At 41.6% G+C, this 20,957-nt stretch overlaps 1 pseudogene across 1 annotated transcript; it reads left to right on the top strand.

Annotated features, from left to right (window-relative positions):
* The first annotated feature begins 5,589 nt into the window (after positions 1–5,589).
* On the top strand, positions 5,590–20,605 carry LOC143284002 (alpha-N-acetylgalactosaminidase-like; annotated as a pseudogene). The gene is made up of 8 exons (XR_013055472.1): positions 5,590–5,722; positions 7,540–7,700; positions 8,732–8,905; positions 9,565–9,739; positions 11,076–11,170; positions 12,006–12,167; positions 14,317–14,514; positions 15,725–20,605. The product of XR_013055472.1 is annotated as an alpha-N-acetylgalactosaminidase-like (transcript).
* Positions 20,606–20,957: the final 352 nt, after the last annotated feature.

The raw sequence follows: 20,957 nt of genomic DNA, 5'->3' as shown, positions 1-20,957 counted from the left end.
CCACATTGAAAGGCTGTCGCGTGAGTTCAAATTGTTCTTGCCAGCTGTGGTGAAATCACCAAGTGAGAGGTGAACTTGGCCCTGAAAACAGTTATCACATTGCACCACAGATGGCAATACCAGCATGCATCTAGTCCTCTGACACATCTGTGTCCACTGTGATCTTCCTACACATTGCACACAGACATGTGTCCACTGAGATCTTCCTACACGTTGCACACAGACATGTGTCAACTGAGATCTTCCTACACATTGCACACAGACATGTATCCACTGAGATCTTCCTACACATTGCACATATTGCACACAGACATGTGTCCACTGAGATCTTCCTACACATTGCACACAGACATGTATCCACTGAGATCTTCCTACACATTGCACACAGACATGTATCCACTGAGATCTTCCTACACATTGCACACAGACATGTGTCCACTGAGATCTTCCTACACATTGCACACAGACATGTGTCCACTGAGATTTTCCTACACATTGCACACATTGCACACAGACATGTGTCCACTGAGATCTTCCTACACACGGCACACTGCAGACATGTGTCCACTGATATCATCCTACACATCGCACACAGACATGTGTCCACTGACATCATCTTACACATTGCACACTGACATGTGTCCACTGATATCATCCTACACATTGCACACAGACGTGTGTCAACTGATATCATCCTACACATTGCACACTGACATGTGTCCACTGACATCATCTTACACATTGCACACTGACGTGTGTCCACTAGGATATTCTTACACATTACACAGTGACATGTGTCCACTGATATCATCCTACACATTGCACACAGACATGTGTCCACTGATACCATCCTACACATTGCACACTGACATGTGTCCACTGACATCATCTTACACATTGCACACTGACATGTGTCCACTCGGATCTTACACATTGCACACTGACATGTGTCCACTCGGATCTTCTTACACATTGCACACTGACATGTGTCCACTGATATCATCCTACACATTGCACACTGACATGTGTCCACTCGGATCTTCTTACACATTGCACACTGACATGTGTCCACTGATATCATCCTACACATTGCACACAGACATGTGTCCACTGATATCATCCTACACATTGCACACAGACATGTCCACTGAGATTTTCCTACACATTGCACAGAGACATGTGTCCACTGAGATTTTCCTTCACATTGTACACAGACATGTGTCCACTGAGATCTTCCTACGCAATACACGCAGACCTGTGTCCACTGATATCATCTTACACATTGCACACAGACATGTGTCCACTGAGATCATCTTACACATTGCACACTGACATGTGTCCACTGACATCTTCTTACACATTGCACACTGACATGTGTCCACTGAGAACTTCCTACACACTGCACACTGACATGTGTCCACTGAGATCATCCTACACATTACACACTGACACAGCCAAGTGTCCACCAAGACAATCCTACTGTTGATGTTATACATATATTGTACATCCGCGACGCTGTTGATGTATTGCACACATTATAGTTCTGTGACACTGTTGATATCTTGCACACATTGTAGATCTGTGATGCTGTTGATATCTTGCACACATTGTAGATCTGAGATGCTGCTGATATATTGCACACATTGTAGATCTGTGACGCTGTTGACATATTGCACGCACTGTAGTTCTGTGACATTGTTGATATCTTGCACACATTGTTGATCTGTGACACTGTTGGTATCATGCACACATCGTTGTAGATATGTGACGCTGTTGATATCTTACACACATTGTAGGCATGTGACATTGTTGATATCATGCACGCATTGTAGATATGTGACGCTGTTGATATATTGCACGCATTGTAGATCTGTGACGCTGTTGATATCATGCACACATTGTAGATCTGTGACGCTGTTGCTATATTGCACAATTGTAGATCTGTGACGCTGTTGATATCATGCACAATTGTTGATCTGTGAAATTGTTGATATCATGCACACATTGTAGATCTGTGACGCTGTTGATATCATGCACACATTGTAGATCTGTGACGCTGTTGATATCATGCACAATTGTAGATCTGTGACGCTGCTGATATCATGCACACATTGTAGATCTGTGACACTGTTGCTATATTGCAGGCATTGTAAATCTGTGACGCTGTTGATATCATGCACACATTGTAGATCTGTGACGCTGTTGATATCATGCACACATTGTAGATATGTGACGCTGTTGATATCATGCACACATTGTAGATCTGTGACGCTGTTGATATCATGCACACATTGTAGATCTGTGACACTGTTGCTATATTGCACGCATTAGGGGAACCGGCAAGCCTGTGATAACCATCGGGGCATTTCCTTGCTCTCCATCGCAGGCAAGATACTTGCCAGGATCCTATGTTCTCCACCTATGTCGACCTCACTAAGGCCTTCGACACCGTGTGTAGAGAGGGACTGTGGAAGATCATGGCCAAGTACGGATGCCCTCGGAAATTTAGTTCCTTGGTCAGCCAATTCCATGAAGGCATGCAGGCTCGAGTCCAGGACAATGGCGAAACATCTGCTCCTTTTGCTGTCACAAATGGTGTCAAGCAAGGCTGCGTCCTGGCTCCAACGCTGTTCAGCCTCATGTTCTCTGCAATGCTTACTGATGCCTTCAGAGATGGCGATGTTGGAATTGGCCTAAAGTACCGAACAGATGGCAAGCTGTTTTACCTCAGAAGGCTTCAAGCAAAAACGAAGGTCATGACAGATATCATCAGAGACTTTTCGTTTGCTGATGATTGTGCCCTCAACGCTGGATCTGAAGCTGACATGCAACTCAGCGTCGACAAGTTTGCCACTGCCAGCAGGAACTTCGGCCTTACCATCAGCACGAGGAAAACTGAAGTTCTCCATCAGCCAGCCCCAGGGAAACCCTACGTTGAGCCCAACATCACAGTCAACGGTCAGAGACTCAGTGCGGTGGAGCGGTTCACATACCTTGGCAGCACACTGTCACGAAATGCGACCATCGACGATGAAGTGAACGTCAGGATTGCAAGAGCAAGCGCAACTTTTGGTAGACTCAATGCAAATGTCTGGAACAGAAGAGGCATTAGTCTTGAGACCAAGCTAAAGGTCTACAGAGCAGTAGTTCTCCCCACACTACTGTACACCTGCGAAACTTGGACAGTGTACCAACGACATGCCAAGAAGCTGAACCACTTCCACACAACATGCCTCAGGAAGCTACTGAACATCAAGTGGCAAGACAGGACCCCAGACAAAGAGGTGCTCGCAAAAGCCACCCTTCCCAGCATCTTCACCATCCTGATGCAGTCCCAGCTTCACTGGGCTGGACACGTGGCGCGCATGCCAGACCATCGGCTGCCCAAAAGGCTCTTCTATGGCGAGCTGCAACAAGGGAAGAGATCACACGGAGGTCAGAAGAAGCACTTCAGAGATACTCTGAAAGTCTCTCTGAAAGCGTTTGATATCAACCCTGACTCCTGGGAGGAATCTGCAGTGGACCGTGACAAATGGCGCGCTGCTGTGCACAAAGGCGCCAAGTTGTGCGAGGCCAACAGGACTGCTGCAGCTGTTCAGAAGAGACAGGCCAGAAAGTCACGGGCAAACAAGCTCCCTGACAATGATATGCCTGTCTTTGTCTGCCCCAACTGTCAGCGAACATTTCGTGCGCAGATTGGACTATTCAGCCATCTGCGCATTCACAGATAGATTCATAAGCATCCTCCCCCCCACCCCGCCACCACCCTCTCCCCATCCCCCAGCTGGATGACAACGATGGTCATCATCGATCTCGAGATATGTGACGCTGTTGCTATATTGCACACATTGTAGATCTGTGACGCTGTTGATATCATGCACACACTGTAGATATGTGACACTGTTGATATCATGCGCACATTGTAGATCTGTGACACTGTTGATATCAGGCACACATTGTAGATCTGTGACACTGTTGATATCATGCACGCATTGTAGATATGCGACATATATTGCACACATTGTAGATATGATATGTGACACTGTTGATATATTGCACGCATTGTAGATCTGTGACACTGTTGATATCATGCACACATTGTAGATCTGTGACACTGTTGATATCATGCGCACATTGTAGATCTGTGACACTGTTGATATCAGGCACACATTGTAGATCTGTGACACTGTTGATATCATGCACACATTGTAGATCTGTGACACTGTTGATATCATGCACGCATTGTAGATATGTGACATATATTGCACACATTGTAGATATGTGACACTGTTGATATATTGCACGCATTATAGATCTGTGACGCTGTTGATATCATGCACACATTGTAGATCTGTGACGCTGTTGCTATCATGCACACATTGTAGATCTGTGACACTGTTGCTATACTGCACGCATTGTAGATCTGTAACGCTGTTGATATCATGCACACATTGTAGATCTGTGACACTGTTGATATCATGCACACATTGTAGATATGTGACGCTGTTGATATTATGCACACATTGTAGATCTGTGACGCTGTTGATATTATGCACACATTGTAGATTTGTGACACTGTTGATATCATGCACACATTGTAGATATGTGACACTGTTGATATCATGCACACATTGTAGATATGTGACGCTGTTGATATATTGCACACATTGTAGATATGTGACTTGATATAATGCACACATTTACACATCCGTTCCGTGAACTGTTGATGTAATGCACGCACTTGTAGATCTGTGAACTGTTGATGCCACTGCACACATTGTACATCCGTGACAGTCTTGATGCAACGCACACAGTTGTAGTTCTGTGACACTGTTGATGTAATGCACACATTGTAATTCTGTGACACTGTTGAAGTAATGCGCTCTGTTTTTCTGGTTTCCAAAAAGAGCCATGAGTAGTGAAACGGACAGAGGTCAAAGGAGATACAAGGATGCTTCATTATCTCTACAGAGAGTTTGTTTACACATTTGCTGACAAAGGCGTTGTATTTATTGATTGGAACATTGCAATCAACATCGAGTAAAATACTAAATTATAACATTGACAAATTGAAAGAGAATCAGTTCAACAGTATGGTAGTCTCAGTCACACAACATGAACCCTCCAATTGTAACTTTGTAACAGAGAACCAGCCAATCAGTGTGGGTGTGTGTGTGTCACGGTGTGTGTGTGTGTGTGTGTATGTGTGTCTTAGTGTTTAGTGTGTGTGTGTGTGTGTGTGTGTGTGCAGTACTGTGCAGTATGTGTGTGGTCACACAACCCAAGTTATGCAACGCCATGCTACACATCAAGGGTGTTGTCTGTTTTCCAATGCTCTGTGTGCAGTGACCTGCATGTGGATTGTAGTGCTGTCTGCCAGTGTCCTCAGGATCTGTTTCATGAGATGGCATCTGCCGGTTTGCCACAGTGCGCATTGAATTCAGTTCCATACTTTTCATGATTTATGTTCACGCACACACACGCGCGCGCGCGCGCGTGAAGATAAACTGATAAACACTGTCAGTGATGCATGATTCGCTGGGTGTTGTGTTCAAAGACGCCATGAGGCGTCAGTCACGTGATATTTGATCACGTGAATCAAACAAACTTCCGGGCCGATAGCGTGTTATGCATTCGTTGGGAACCCGTTTCGCTGAGTGTGATAGACACTGGTAGACTGTGGTTGTGTGCTTTGTTGTCAGGTGACACCCTGGAACGTCAGGTATAGCCTTTTTTCGTCTGTGTCTTTTCTGATAAGCACGTGCATTCACATTGCCACATGCAAGTAAGCAAACACACGCAAGGTTTCTCCCCGCTATATAAACACTAAAGATTTATATCACTTATTGTGTACTAAAAAAAAAAAAGTACATCACCATCATGTGGAAAGGAAGGTAGCTGGACACCCTAAAGTCCCTTGGAAAAGTTAGAACAGGTCCCCAGTACTCTTGTTTCGAAGACGGATAAAGTTGTAGATTGGTTTGTAATATCATTGTAACATATATACGCCCTAATTTTTCTTCCCATCCATTCTTTTATTGGCCCTCTTATGGCTTTTCAGCGGGGAAGGAACGAAGAGTATATTTTTGCATCTTTTTCCGTCTTGGAAATGAAACTGACTGGAAAGAGTACAAGGAATTTGGATATTGCCCACAACTAAGTGTCGGTGAGACTAAAGAACCTATTCTTTGTGAAAACAATAGCGGAATGGAATCAGCTGGAGGAAGGAGTTGTGAGTGCAAGGATGGCCGCAGCATCCAAAGCGGCCATCAAAAGACCCCTGCCAGCTACTGTTTCCCATCAGTAACAGTAGTAGTAGTAGTTGTTTGGGTTTTTTGTTTGTTTTTTTGCATGCACTCTCCCAAGTTTTGTTGTGATGATGGCCATATTGGCCTCTGCAACATACAGATCCTGATCTTGAGAGAGCACTGTGGTCTGTTTCAGGCACTCAGCTGGCCTGGAATGATTCCACTTAGGTTCTCTTTCTGCTCACTAAAGCCATCCACATGACCCAGACCCTGTCACTCGTGTCAGTACACACAGACCCTTGACTTTGTGCTGACCAACCACAACCACACAATGTGAAGATGATGACTGTGGACAGTGATAACCCCTGATAGACTGATAGTGATAACCCTTGTTACATGGACAGTGGCTGTGTGAATAGTGAAGGGTGTGATCCTCCTGCTGACAACAGTGTTTTACTGTCAGTTCCTGTCCTTTATCATTGTCTGGCCACCTGGCAAGTCAGGGTGACCTTTCCACTCAATGATGGACCAACACAGTGATGCTCTTTTAAGTAGTGGTGACAGTGATAATGGTGTGGTCGATTGCCCAGTCCAGTGTTGTTGATTCACTTCTGTTCAGTTTGATAGTACTTGAAATGATCCAGCTCAGGAACTTCTGTTGTCCACCTGCATTATAATGTGTCCACACATTCAGAATGAAAATGACAAGTGCACTAACACACAAACACCTCATTGACCTGTCCTGTCCCTGTGCTGGCACAATGCAGATGACACACTGTTCATTCTCTGTCTCAGTGTCTATCTGTTTGAATAATGCTTGGATGGATGGATACATATAGATATTATATAAATGCAAGTATGTTACTGTGTGTGTTTGTAATGTGTGTGTGTGTGTGTGTGTGTGTGTGTGTGTGAGAGAGAGAGAGAGAGAGAGAACACTGAACACTGAATGGTTTAATGAATAGACCACTGGCCCATGTCATTGAGGGTGGTTACAAATTCATAGTCACATCAGATGAATGATTCCCTGCAAAGTCACGCAAGTTATGATCAAAAACCATATTACATAATGTGAACTTGTGCACATAGTTATTCAAACTCGTGTACATGTACACATATACACAGCTATGCACATACATACATGCACATTCAAATACACACACCTATGCACTCACGCACATGCACGCACGCACACACACACACACACACACACACTCATGTAAGAGAGAGAGAGAGAGAGATTGTTCTGTTCTGAATTGGCCATGCTGATATTACTGTACTGTGTTCTCAGGTCACCATGCTTATACTACTGGCCCTCATTGTTGGCGGATGCCTGCAGGACAGCTTGGCCTTGGACAATGGCCTGGCCTTGACCCCTCCCATGGGCTGGTTGTCATGGGAACGTATCCGCTGTGAAACAGACTGCCAGAAATTCCCCAACACTTGTGTGGAGTGGGTTCTCTTTCATCTTGATTGTACTATTGTGGAATGTTGTTCTTGATGCAGGTGTTTGCTTTTGCATGTGCTCACACATCTCTGTTTGTGTGTTCGTGCATGTGTGTATGCAATTCTTAAGATTGTTTGATGAACTGGTGCTTGTTAGCAGTGTGGTGAGTTGTGTTTTTCTTCTGCTTCAGTAGTGGTGATTCCCACATCATGGCACACTCATACATTCCTATCACTGAGCTGCCAGGTGTGTGACTGTTGCTTACCCTGCCATTTAGACACCTGTACTCTGTTTTCAGAGGCATTGCTGGGTATTTCTTGCTTTGATAGCCTTTTGATACAGACAGAGATTAGAAGACCTTTAGCGCACACATTTGATTTCTTGCATGTAAATTTATATTACACCCAAAAGGGATCAAACGGTAGGTCAGCAGAAATGTTAATCTGAGAAATCAGAAAAATCTCTGGCATTTCCAGGCTTGGATCTGAACTGCATAACTTCAATGTGGAATACTTGATTAGTTGATATAGATTGGATTATGTAAATGTGCTGTTTTGCATGGACAGATTGCACACTGTTGTTATAAGTGTGTGTGTAATTGTAAATACCTGTAACTTTTTGCAGTGAACGTGCTCAAAATTGTTATGGTTGTGTGTATAGATTTCTACAAGCAGCTGTGAGCATTTGTAGTGAATGGATACACTGTTATTTCAGCAATATGTGTAGGTAACTGTAAATATCTACAGATGTACAGTGAGTGTATACACTGTTGATACAGCAATGTGTGTTGGTAACTGTAGTGTAAATATCTAAAGTGAATGATTACACTGTTATTACAGCATTGTGTGTATGCATTTGTCTGAAGTGAATGTTTATGCTGTGGTTACTGTTGTTTATTACTATTATACTGCTGAATGTGTGACTGACTGCAGTAGAGTTACACACACTGTTATGATGGATGTGTGTTTGTGTGTGTGCACTAAAGGTCTATACAGTGTTCTGAAGTATATATGTATGTGTGTGTGATGGTGTGCAGTGAAGAGTTGTACAAAGCCATGGCTGACAGGATGGTGGCTGACGGCTACAAAGATGTCGGCTATGAGTTTGTTCACATTGACGACTGCTGGGCAGCCAAGACACGTGATGCTGATGGTAAACTCAGGCCGATCCTCAGCGCTTCCCCAACGGCATCAAAGCTTTGGCGGACTATGTGAGTTTACTAGATCTGAGTTCTGTTGGCATTAGATCTGAAATGATGAATATATTGTTGATTTGTAAAGGCATCAGTGGGGCAGCTGATTATATGAGCTTAGTTCTAATTTGGCATTAAACATGAATTGTTGAACACAGTGTCGATGATGAAAGTGATCAGGTGTTCGCTAATCAAAGTCTTAGTGCAAAGCTCACTGTGTACACTTCAAAGCAAGGGGTTATGATGTGAATACAGACTACAGTGAAGGACATTTCTTCAGCCATCAAAGCTGGTGTTTGCTGGCAGTGCTATGTTACACAGGGTTCTCTGGTTGTTGTCCTCAGACATTACACATAAGAATAAATCTGTGAGATATACATCAGTAGAACTTTCACACTATAAATATCTTCAATTAAGTCCAAAGCACAGGGGGTTAGTTAATACATTGATAATTTCTTCACTCACTTGTAAAAGATTTGACTGTCAATGAAAATAATTTACAGGTCTTGTGGGCTTGTTAGATGTGAATCCTGTCATATGTACATACATGTTTTTAGATATTTCAAGTGTGTGTTTATGTCATGTGTTCGTATTGATCCTGGTTGATCATGTTCAAGGTTTATTTCATTCTGCATGTACAGTGAAGTGGATGTTAATGAGGGGCTCAATCCCAACAGATCCACAGCAAAGGCCTGAAGCTGGGCATCTACACAGACATTGGTTACGCTACGTGCCAGAAACTGCCGGGCTCCATGTACTTCATGCAGAGTGATGCCAACACCTTTGCTGAATGGGGCATTGACCTGGTTAAGACGGATGGTTGTAACGCTGACCCTAAGGAGATGGACAAATGTGAGTTGGGTCACAGTTTGGTGTATTTTACCACCTGTACACAGATTGGTGTGCTTATTACCTGTACACAGTTTGGTTTACTTTACCACCTGTACACAATTTGGTGTATTTTACCACTTGTACACAGTTTGATCTTTTACCACTTATACACAATTTGATGTACTTTACTACGTGAACTCAGTTTCATGTACTTTACCACCTGTTTGGTGGTATACCTTACCACGTATACACAGTTTGATGATATACCTTGCCACCTGTACAAAGTTTGGAGTTTGCCTTACCACCTGTACACAGTTTAGTGCACTTTACCACTTGTACACAGTTTGGTGGTATACCTAGTTACCTGTACACAGTTTAGTGGTATACCTTGCCATCTGTACAAAGTTTGGAATTTACCTTACCACCTGTACACAGTTTAGTGTACTTTACTACCTGCACACAGTTTGCTGATATGCCTTGCTACCTGTACACAGTTTAGTGGTATACCTTGCCATCTGTACAAAGTTTGGAGTTTACCTTTCCACCTGTACACAGGTTAGTGCACTTTACCACCTGCACACAGTTTGGTGGTTACCTTGCTACCTGTGCACAGTTTAGTGGTATACCTTGCCATCTGTACAAAGTTTGGAGTTTACCTTTCCACCTGTACACAGTTTAGTGCACTTTACCACCTGCACACAGTTTGGTGGTTACCTTGCTACCTGTGCATTGTTTGGTGTACATTGACACAAGTTCACAGTACAGTCCACTTTAACTGTGTTTCCACCTGTGCCAGTGACTAACACTAAATGGTGTCTGCTTTTAGCTGAGACTATGATTGTGGTTTCAGTCCCAGCAAGGTGGGGAACACTGACATAAACTGGTGCAGGTTTGGTTGGCTTGATTTTGTGAAACTGCCTCCCTGTGTCTGTGTGTGTGTGTGTGTGTGTGTGTGTGTGTTTGTAGGTGTGTATTTTTAGGTGTGTGTGAGTGTGAGAGAAAGAGTTTCGATATAAAGGTTATCAGCTGAAGTTTCAGACAGATGTTGAAATGATAAACTTCACCTGTCATCACTGTCGTTGGAACATAAACAATCTTATTCACAGGTAGTTATGGTGATGATGTAATCACCCAGTCTTCATCACATACAGCTGCAATGATGATGTAATTTAAAAAGACATCATCACAGATAACTACAGTAATGATGTAATTTGAAAAGTCTTCATCACAGATAACTACGGTGATGATGTGATCACCCAGTCTTCATCGCAGACAACTACAGTGATAATGTAATCAACCAGTCTTCATCACAGATAACTACAGTGATGATGTGATCACCCATCCTGGTCTGTTCCAGCTTACCCAGTGTTTGGCTTCTACCTGAACCAAACGGGGCGTCCCATGGTCTACTGCTGTAGCTGGGCTGCTGCACAGGTGGTGCACAACATTCAGGTATGTCAGTCAGGTCATGCAGGTATGCTGTCATATCACACCCAGTATGTCTGTCATGTCACACTTGTCTGTCAGTCATATACAGGTATTTCAGTCATGTCATACAGTATGTCAGTCCTGTCACACAGGTATGTCAGGTCACACAGGTATGTCACACAGGTATGTCAGTAAGGTCACAAAGGTATGTCAGTCAGGTCACACAGGTATGACAGTCAGGTCACACAGACAGGTATGTAACACAGGTATGTCAGTCAGGTCACACAGACAGGTATGTAACACAGGTATGTCAGTCAGGTCACACAGGTATGACAGTCAGGTCACACAGACAGGTATGTAACACAGGTATGTCAGTCAGGTCACACAGAAGGGAGGGAACAATGAGCATGGTCCAGAAAACAAAGCTTGTATGATTCTGTGTTCTACTAAAACTGATTGATCCAGCAGTGGAAAAGATACGTTAGTTTTGTCTTATCAGACTGTTTGGTTAGATATGTCTTGAATATGAGAAAGGGACAGCAAATGAGAGGGAAGGGGAGGGGTGGTGGGGGGGTGGGGGGGACAGAGAATAGGGTATAGGAAAATGGAGAGAGAGAGGGGTGGGGGGGGAGTTGTTTATGCCATAGAGATGTTAGTTATACTGTGGAACTGATGGTTTTTATGCTGAAATTGATTATTATAAGTTGAAATGGTTCAGTAATTTTTTTATTCTTCAAAACCTGACTTTTAGTTGAGTCTGTTTTCTTGTTACTTTTCTTTGCGTGCTTTACACAACAGAGCACCGCACAGATGGGAGCGCTCACAGTATTTTTTTCAAGCCTGGTTTCATGTTTGTCAGCCAAACTACGCCAGTGTGAGGCAGTATTGCAACGTGTGGCGCAACTACATTGACGTTCAGGACAGCTGGGAGAACGTCAAGCGTATCATCAGGTTCTATGGCGCCGACCAACATAGCTTTGCCAGCTTCTCTGGACCTGGAGGATTCTCAGATCCTGATCAGGTCAGCATTGGTAGCCACAACTGGAGGGGACAGTGCTCACATGTACACGCACAGACACACAGACACACACATACACACAGACATACAGACACACACACAGACAAAGGGTTACACACAGACTCACACAGAGACTCTCTCTCTCTCACACACACACACACACACACACACACACACACACATTTATGTTTATATTGTATAGTGTCTAATAACCCTTAATGTTTTAATATATACTTTTATGGCATTAAAGTAGTATATTTTATTCTATTCTATTCTCTCTCTCACACACACATGCACACACACACACGCACACACACACTCTCTTGCTCTCTCTCTCACTCACACACATGTGCTAAGAATCATGCACAGGTAAACTACATTATATTTAAAAGACAAATAGGTGGCGAAACAAAGAATTCCTTTTTTGTTTTACATTTTGAGCATTGGATGTACTGCCCTGATGGAAAAAGCTGAAATCATTAGAGAGGACATAAAAAGTAATTTCAATACCTGCTAGTACAGAAATGCGTAATGTGTTTTGTGTCTACAGTGTCTGTTTGTAGTTTAAGCACAGACATTTGACTATATCTGTTATCATTGACATGTGTCATGTGTACCAGGAATATATGTGTAATTTGTTTTATATCTACACAATCCATAAGGGTAGCAATACATAATATTTTATGGTTTCTACATAATGTGTAAGCAAAGATAATAATTCATGGTTTCTACAGAATATCTAAGCAAAGGTGTGCAGTATGTTTTGTGTCTGCAATATCTGTTGCATGGACATGTGTAATGTGTATCCACAGCTGTTAATGGGAGACTGTGATGTGTTCTATATCCACAGCTGTTAATGGGAACCATGTGATGTGTTATATATCCACAGCTGTTTATGGGGGATTATGTGATATGTGATATATCCACAGTTGTTAATGGGGGATTATGTGATATGTTATATATCCACAGTTGTTAATGGGGACTATGTGATATGTTATATATCCACAGTTGTTGATGGGGGGCTATGTGATATGTTACTTATCCACAGTTATTAATGGGGACCATGTGATATGTTATTTATCCACAGTTGTTAATGGGGACTATGTGATATGTGATATATCCACAGTTGTTAATGGGGGACTATGTGATGTGTTATATATCCACAGTTGTTAATGGGGGACTATGTGATGTGTTATATATCCAAAGCTGTCAATGGGGGAATATGTGATGTGTTATATATCCACAGTTGTTTTGGGGAACTATGTGATGTTATATATCCACAGTTGTTAATGAGGAATCGTGTGATGTGTTTTATATCCACAGCTGTTAATGGGGGACTTTGTGATATTTTTATGATTATATCCACAGTTGTCAGTTGCTAATCGGGGACCGTGTGATGTGTTTTATATCCACAGTTGTTAATGGGGACTATGTGGTATGTTACATATCCACAGTTGTTAATGGGGGGACTATGTGATATGTTACATGTCCACAGTGATTATGGGGAACTATGGGCTGAGTTTATACCAGTAGAAGGCCCAGTTTGCTATGAGAGTGGTAAGGCATTGGCCAAGGAAGAGAGAGAACCTGACCACGCTGAATTGAATCCCACTCTCACCAGTATTTTCTCCCCTTCTGCTAGACTTTGAGTGGTGGTCTGGATGCTAGTCGTTCAGATGAGACAATAAACCAAGGTCTCATTTGTAGTAAAGGGTTGTCCCTTGCAAAATTTTGAAGAAAGACCCACTCTAATATATATTTGTGTGTGTGTGTGTATTGCGTGTGTGTGTGTGTGTGTATGTGTGTGTGTGTGTGTGTGCATTTGATTAGAGCCTGATTGATTGACACATAAAACAAATAATGAGCACTTGAAAGAAGCAGTCAGTTGTTTCCAACCAGTTAGGCAGCCTGTTTTGCAAATGGCTCTGTGCTTGCAGAGTGCTTAAAGACTGAAGATAGGTACTACATAACTATAAAGAACTTCTTCTTCTTCATTCGTGGGCTGCAACTCCCATGTTCACTCATATGTACACGAGTGAGCTTTGTGTATGACTGTTTTTACCCCACTGTATAGACAGCCATACTCTGTTTTCGAGGGTATAACTATCAGTTACAATAATGATGATCAGTAATGATGATGATCTGTCCACAGCTGTTGATGGGTGACTATGGCCTCAGTCTGTACCAGCAGAAGGCCCAGTTTGGCATGTGGGCCATGCTGGCCTCCCCCCTCTTCATGTCGGTGGACCTTCGCACCATCGACCCGGCAGCCAGGGCCATCCTGCAGAACAGACACGTCATCGCCATCAACCAGGACCCACTGGGGGCCCAGGCTGTCATGCTGTATGGGGTGTGTAGCGTGTTGTGTGGGGTGGTGTACTGTGTTGTGAGGAGTGTGTACTGTGTTGTGTGTACTGTGTTGTATAAAGTGTGTCCTGTGGTGTGTAGGGTGTGCACTGTGTTGTGTGTACTGTGTTGTATGGAGTGTGTCCAGTGTTGTTTGCTGGGTTTACTGTGTTGTGTGGGGTGTGTACAGTGTTGTGTGTACTGTGTTGTATAATGTGTGTCCTGTGGTGTGCAGGGTGTGTCCTGTGTTGTGTAGGGGTGCACTGTGTTGTGTGCACTGTGTTGTATGGAGTGTGTGTTGTGTGGGGTGTGTACTGTGTTTTGTAGAGTGTGTACTATGATGTATCAGGTAAGTAGTGTGTTGCAAGCAGCGTATACTGTGTTACATGGAGTGTGTCATGTGTTATAAGGGGTGTGTCCTGTGTTGTGTTTAGTGTGTACTGTGTTGTGTTGAGTGTGTACTGTGTTGTATGGGGTATGTGTTGTGTGTACTGTGTTGTGCAGAGTATATACTTTGCTGTATGCAGTGTGTGGCATGTTGTGATATGTGTGTACTGTGTTGATAGGGTTGTGTCTAGAGTTGTGTGTGGTGTGTACTGTTGTATGGGGTTTTATGTTATGGTGTTATTGTCCAGGTTGTAATGATATGTCTTTTTGTTATTGTCCAGGTTAGTAGTGTTGTGTCATTAAGTTGTACAGATTGATAATGTTGTGTCATTATCTTATTGTCCAGGCTGGTTATGTTATTGTCCAGGTTGATAGTGTTGTGTTGTTAAGTTATTGAACAGATTGATAATGTGTCAATGTATTATCTTTCAGGCTGGTTATGTTATTGTCCTTGTTGGCAATAATTGCTGAGGTTGATACAGTTATGTCTTTGTTATTTTCCAGGTTGATAATGTTATATTTTTATCCTATTGCCCAGGTCGATAATGTTATATTGGTATTGTCGAAGGTTGGTAATTATTGTCCTGGTTGATGATTATTGTCCAGGTTGGTTAAGTTGTGTTGTTGGTTGATCATTATTGTCAAAGTTGATAATGTTGTCCAGAATGGTGATTTTTGCTTAGGTTGATAATGTTGTATTATTATATTATTGTCCAGGTGGACAGTTACTGTTTAGGTTGATAGTCATTTTCAAAGTTGATATTGTTGTGTTAAGTTACAGTCCCGGTTGATAACATCAAATCAGCATGTTGTTTTGTCCTCTACAGATTTCCGACTCGCTGTCAGTGTGGCTGAAGCCTCTGGCGGTAAAGGGCAGCTATGCAGTGGCCTTTCTGAACGAGGATGACCAAGGGAGACCAATGCCCTATGACCTCCACCTTGGGGACATCACTCTGACGAACCCTGGCGGCTATAATGTCACGGACGTGTTCAGCAACACGGTCATGGGTCAGTACAAACCCACCTCGGTGCTCAGTGTGCTGATCGACCCCACCAGCATCGTCCTAATCAAAGCCACGCCCCTGTGACCGGGGCAGGTGTGAGAACCTCTCACCTGTGTGCCGCCCACCTCCCAGCACAGTGCCTTGGGCTGCTGTGTCCTTGTTCAGATGTTCAAAACGCCTTCCTTATCACCCCTATGTTTTGGGAATGAGAGCTGTTTGAAATCCAGTTGACTGTCATACATGTGTGTTTTCTTTTGTGTGAATGAGAGCTGTTTGACATAATCAGAACATCCTTCCTTTTGACCCCCTAGGACTGTCTTACATGTGTTTTGTGTTAGGTGAATGAGAGCTGTTTGACATAATCAGAACATCCTTCCTTTTGACCCCCTAGGACTGTCATACATGTGTGTTTTGTGTTAGATGAATGAGAGCTGTTTGACTTAGTCAGAACATCCTCCCTTTTGACCCCCTAGGACTGTCATACATGTGTGTTTTGTGTTGTGTGAATGGAAAGAGATGTGTGAAATGGTGACTCCCTTGTTACTGACTGGACAGGGTATTATCCTGTTCGCTGTGTGATACATCTCTTGGGGAGATTTGCTTGCATTCCACTTTCTTGGGGAGAGAGAGTCACTCACATTCCATGCTGATTATGCATCTTTATACATTATCAAATGCAGTAACCTTGAAGGCCTTCTGTTGTTTACTTTGCAATGTATGATTTGTACGCAGTATTTGTTTGTTTCATTTTGTGTGTGTCTGTCTGTCTGTATGCTTTCTTTTGAACAGGATGTTCACAGCATTATGAATATCCTTCAATTTCAATTTTTAAGTGTTTGTCATTCATGTATTTATCTGTGGTCAGCTGTACCAGTGACATAGTTACGGATGGTTCAGTTTATACAAAAGCGTTGTGTAATCTTGCACTTGGGTCATATAGAATCTTTGTGTGCTCTGCTTCTTTAAGCAGCTGAGACTGAAGCATGCAGAGAGAGACTTGCACAGTGTTGTACTTACAGACGCACACAGAGGTGTACACAAAGATACACACAAAAGACTGACACAGAGTTGTACACAGAAGTGTGTACAGAGAAGTACACAATTATACAGAGATACACATAGATATACACAGAGGTTTCCATAGAAATGTACATAGAGATACACACAGAGAGGTACTCAGATATGTACACTGAGACGTTTGCAGAGTGGAACACAAAGACTTGTGGTAGAGGGTACAGACTGGAAAAAGGCAACAAAAGCAAAGCTGGTCCAGTCTTCAGAGGTCACTTTTTTTTCTTCTTTTTTTAAGATGGGATTATCTTGAAATGGTCCAGTCTCAGGATAGTGCAAGCTGAAGATGTTGCAGTCATGAAATTGTCTGGTTTTAAAATGATACAGTACTAATCAAAACCGTGAAACACACAAACTTGACAAAGAGCATTCTCCATCAGGTAGTTAATCTCCAATCATTCAGACAGATGGCAGTTGATCTGTCCAACTCTTCATTTACGAATGGTGATAATTCCTCAGATATTGATGTGTCTTTTGGAATATTCTGTAATTTTTTACGTTCTTTGGTTCAGTTTTGTAAAATTGTTAAATATATGCATGTACAGGAAGTGATGGCTAGTGACAAGAGCTGTTTTTCACACACTGATAATTGTGTACTGGTCTTTTTACTGAAGAGTTCATGTAGATGGAATGCAAAAGAATGCACTGATTGGAAGTTAGTGCATGCGTGTGTGTGTGTGTGTGTGTGTGTGTGTGTGTGTGTGTTCATAACTGTATGTGAAATAATTTAGGTTTTGTGCACAGTTTGCAGTGAGCAAGAACCATGAGTAATGCACTTTTTTCTTTCTTTTTTTTTTTTTCTTTTTTTTTTGGTTACAGAAGCTAGATGCAACTAATAGATACCCCCCCACACATCCATACCCCCTTCCCCCAAACACACACACACACACAAACACATGGTTTTTGTCTGCATGCACACACACACACACAAACATTTTACATCAAACTGCTTTAGCATGCTGTTCACACGAAAGTCTGTATAAGCAGTCTTTAATGAACCAAAATTCTAACGAAGTGTGTATTTTTCAGCTTTATAATTAATTTTTAAATCATATAAAAATGCGTACAATATCAGGTCTCTGATTTTGTTAGTTTATTTGTATAAAATGCTTTCCATATAAAACACTGGTTTTGCAGTATGTCTTGATCATCTTTCAAAGTCACTTATTTGGAGGAAAAAAAATTAATATAACCAGAAACGGATCTGTTTTAATTTTTTTATAACCATATACGAATTTCATGTCTGAGATGTGTGTCAGTATAAAAGCATTATATTGGTAATATGCAAAAAAATTTTTACTATTTGATAAAATGATTGGTTTACTTTCCTTTATTATGTTCCAGTTTCACTTAAATTATTATTGATTTTTTAAAATCATTCTAATAGGAAAATTTGGCATTTTTGATGAGTAGGTTGTTCTGTGGAAACTTGTGTTGTGTTATATATTTGCTTTTTAATTTGTTAATTGAAAAATGAAACTTTGTGTTGTACTGTAGCTGAAATGTCTCCTTTTTTAAATTATAGTATTATTATCATTATTATTATTTTATTTTATGTCAGTTTTTAGAAGTTCTCTTTCACATATGATAAAATATTCTTGTATCATGTATAAGTTGTTTTGTCTTTGTAAAAGGCAATATCACTTTTAAGGCTTATACAAATGTTTTTATGTCTGGAAAGTCTATAAAGTCTTAACTGTTTTATATACCTTGTAAACATCAGGTTCATGCAAACATGTCAAAATTTTTGTTTTAAAGATATTGCAGTATTCTTGTGTCTTGTAAATGTTTTATACATACATACATACATACATACATACATATATATATATATATATATATATATATATATATTATAAAGTCAGTATCACTTTTAAGGCTTCAAATGTCGTCATATCTATTGAGTATCACTTTTAACTCTCTTCGGATTACGTAATCTACATAAAATGTATTCGGATTTGGACGAAGGAATGGAATAGCATTTTCCAAAAATAAAAATCCATCATGCGCTGTACACATGATTTTGTGATTAGCCAAGCAGAGTGCGCGATTCTGGGTCACACCACAACAGAATGGTATGATTCATTTTACTTATTTTCTTACTCTGTATTTTGTATTTTTTGTAAATTTTTTTCCAAACCCTTACAAATGGACCGTCTGTGGGGGAAAAGCAAGGGAGAAAACTTGCCGTCCCGAGAGTTAAGGCCTGTATAAATGTTTATATATCTGGAATACCTATAAAGTGTAGATTTTTTATGTGCCCTGTATACAGCAGGTGCATTTCACTTCACATACATTTTCTATACTGTGGACAGAATATTTCTGTGTCTCTTTATCAGCATGTTTGGTTGTTTTTTTATTTTCCACATAAACTTATGACATACTTTCTTTAGATTTATTTTCTGGGGGATTTGGGAGAAGAATTCACAGGTTTCTAAGTTTAGATGATGTTAGAGGTTTCAATATGGTATTGCAGCCATGTCAAAGAAATAAGGTTAAATTGGACGTTTGTTTTTCTTGGACCGTTCAGAAACTCAATTTTGATACATATCAAAAGGTTTTAGTTAGAGAACTGGTCCAGTGGAAGTGTGGAACTTGTGACTGCAATGCTTGTCACTTTTGTTTTTAAGAAATACCCTGAGAGGTTTGTCAGTTTTATACTTCATGTGCAGTCGTAGGGACGTGTAAGGGCATTTTGCTTCAAAAAATTACTTTATATTATATTGTGGTGATAATGATGGGTAAAGGCATAGATTTTAATGAGATTTTAGTGCATGACTATACATGTCTGCGTGTTGTGGTGATGTAGTGATATGTTTGAACAGTCATGTCCGTGAATGTTAATGACATGATGTGCACGACATGCATTTTGAAGTGGTGTTCACCGAAGTGTGGAAGTTGTCAGACAGGGTGCAGCAGTCATAGCAGTGACAGTGAATGATGCTGTGAAGCAGATCTCCTGTTGGGTGGATGAGATGACTCCCATTGGGTGGATGAGATGACAAGTGCTGGCTTCACAGGAGGCCATCATCTGAACACCAAAGGGAATGACTTGGTATGATGATGATGATGATATGAATACTTATATAGTGCCTATCCTTGGTCAGAGACCGAGCTCTAAGTACTTTACAAACACAGGGTCATTTGCACAACAGGCTGCCTATCTGGGTAGAGCAGACTGACTGCTGCCTTAGGGCGCTCATCATTCATTTCCTGATTCATTCAATCAGGTTTCCGTCACGCACACATATACACTCATACAGACATGTAACATTTTACGTGCATGACCGTCTACTTTATTTACTCCACCATGTAGGCAGCCATACTCCATTTTCGGGGTGTGTGCATGCTGGGTATGTTCTGATTTCCTTAACCCACAAACGCTGACATGGATTACAGGATCTTCAACGTTTGATCACGTCTTCCAACAGAAGATCTAACCCACTTTGCAGTCAGACTGGTCCACACATCGCCATGTCTCCATCCACAAGTGATGGATATGGCACCAAGGGGGTGGGGGTGGGGGGATGGGGGTTTCAATGTGCCTGGTCAGTTGTGTGCATGGTGTCATGACATTGCTGCTGTCTCTGTTTCTGTGTGTAATAAAGACTGTGTGACTGTATTTTCACCTGCCTTTGTGTTTTCAGATTTCATTTTTATTGGTGAAGATGTTGCGATGTGAAGACGATGCATGATAATGACAGCATCAACAACAATAATAATGATTATAAAGATAATATGCAGACTTGTGAATATACTTGCACACACACAAATGTGTGCGCTCAATCATCTAGACATACATGCACATGCTCCATATTTTACTGATTTGTTTTTGTAATCGTATTCTCCACATGAGCTCAAAAACACATGCATATACCCACAGGAACACCCACACTCACAAGGATTGATTTTATATGTGTATGTACAGGACATGCAAACACACATACATACACACACACTCAGAGAAAAGCATGCACACATACAC

Source organism: Babylonia areolata, chromosome 7 (genome assembly GCF_041734735.1).
Source record: "Babylonia areolata isolate BAREFJ2019XMU chromosome 7, ASM4173473v1, whole genome shotgun sequence".
Classification (NCBI taxonomy): Eukaryota; Metazoa; Mollusca; class Gastropoda; order Neogastropoda; family Buccinidae; genus Babylonia; species Babylonia areolata.
Note: the sequence above shows the minus strand (reverse complement) of the source record. Positions and strands in the feature narration are given on the sequence as shown.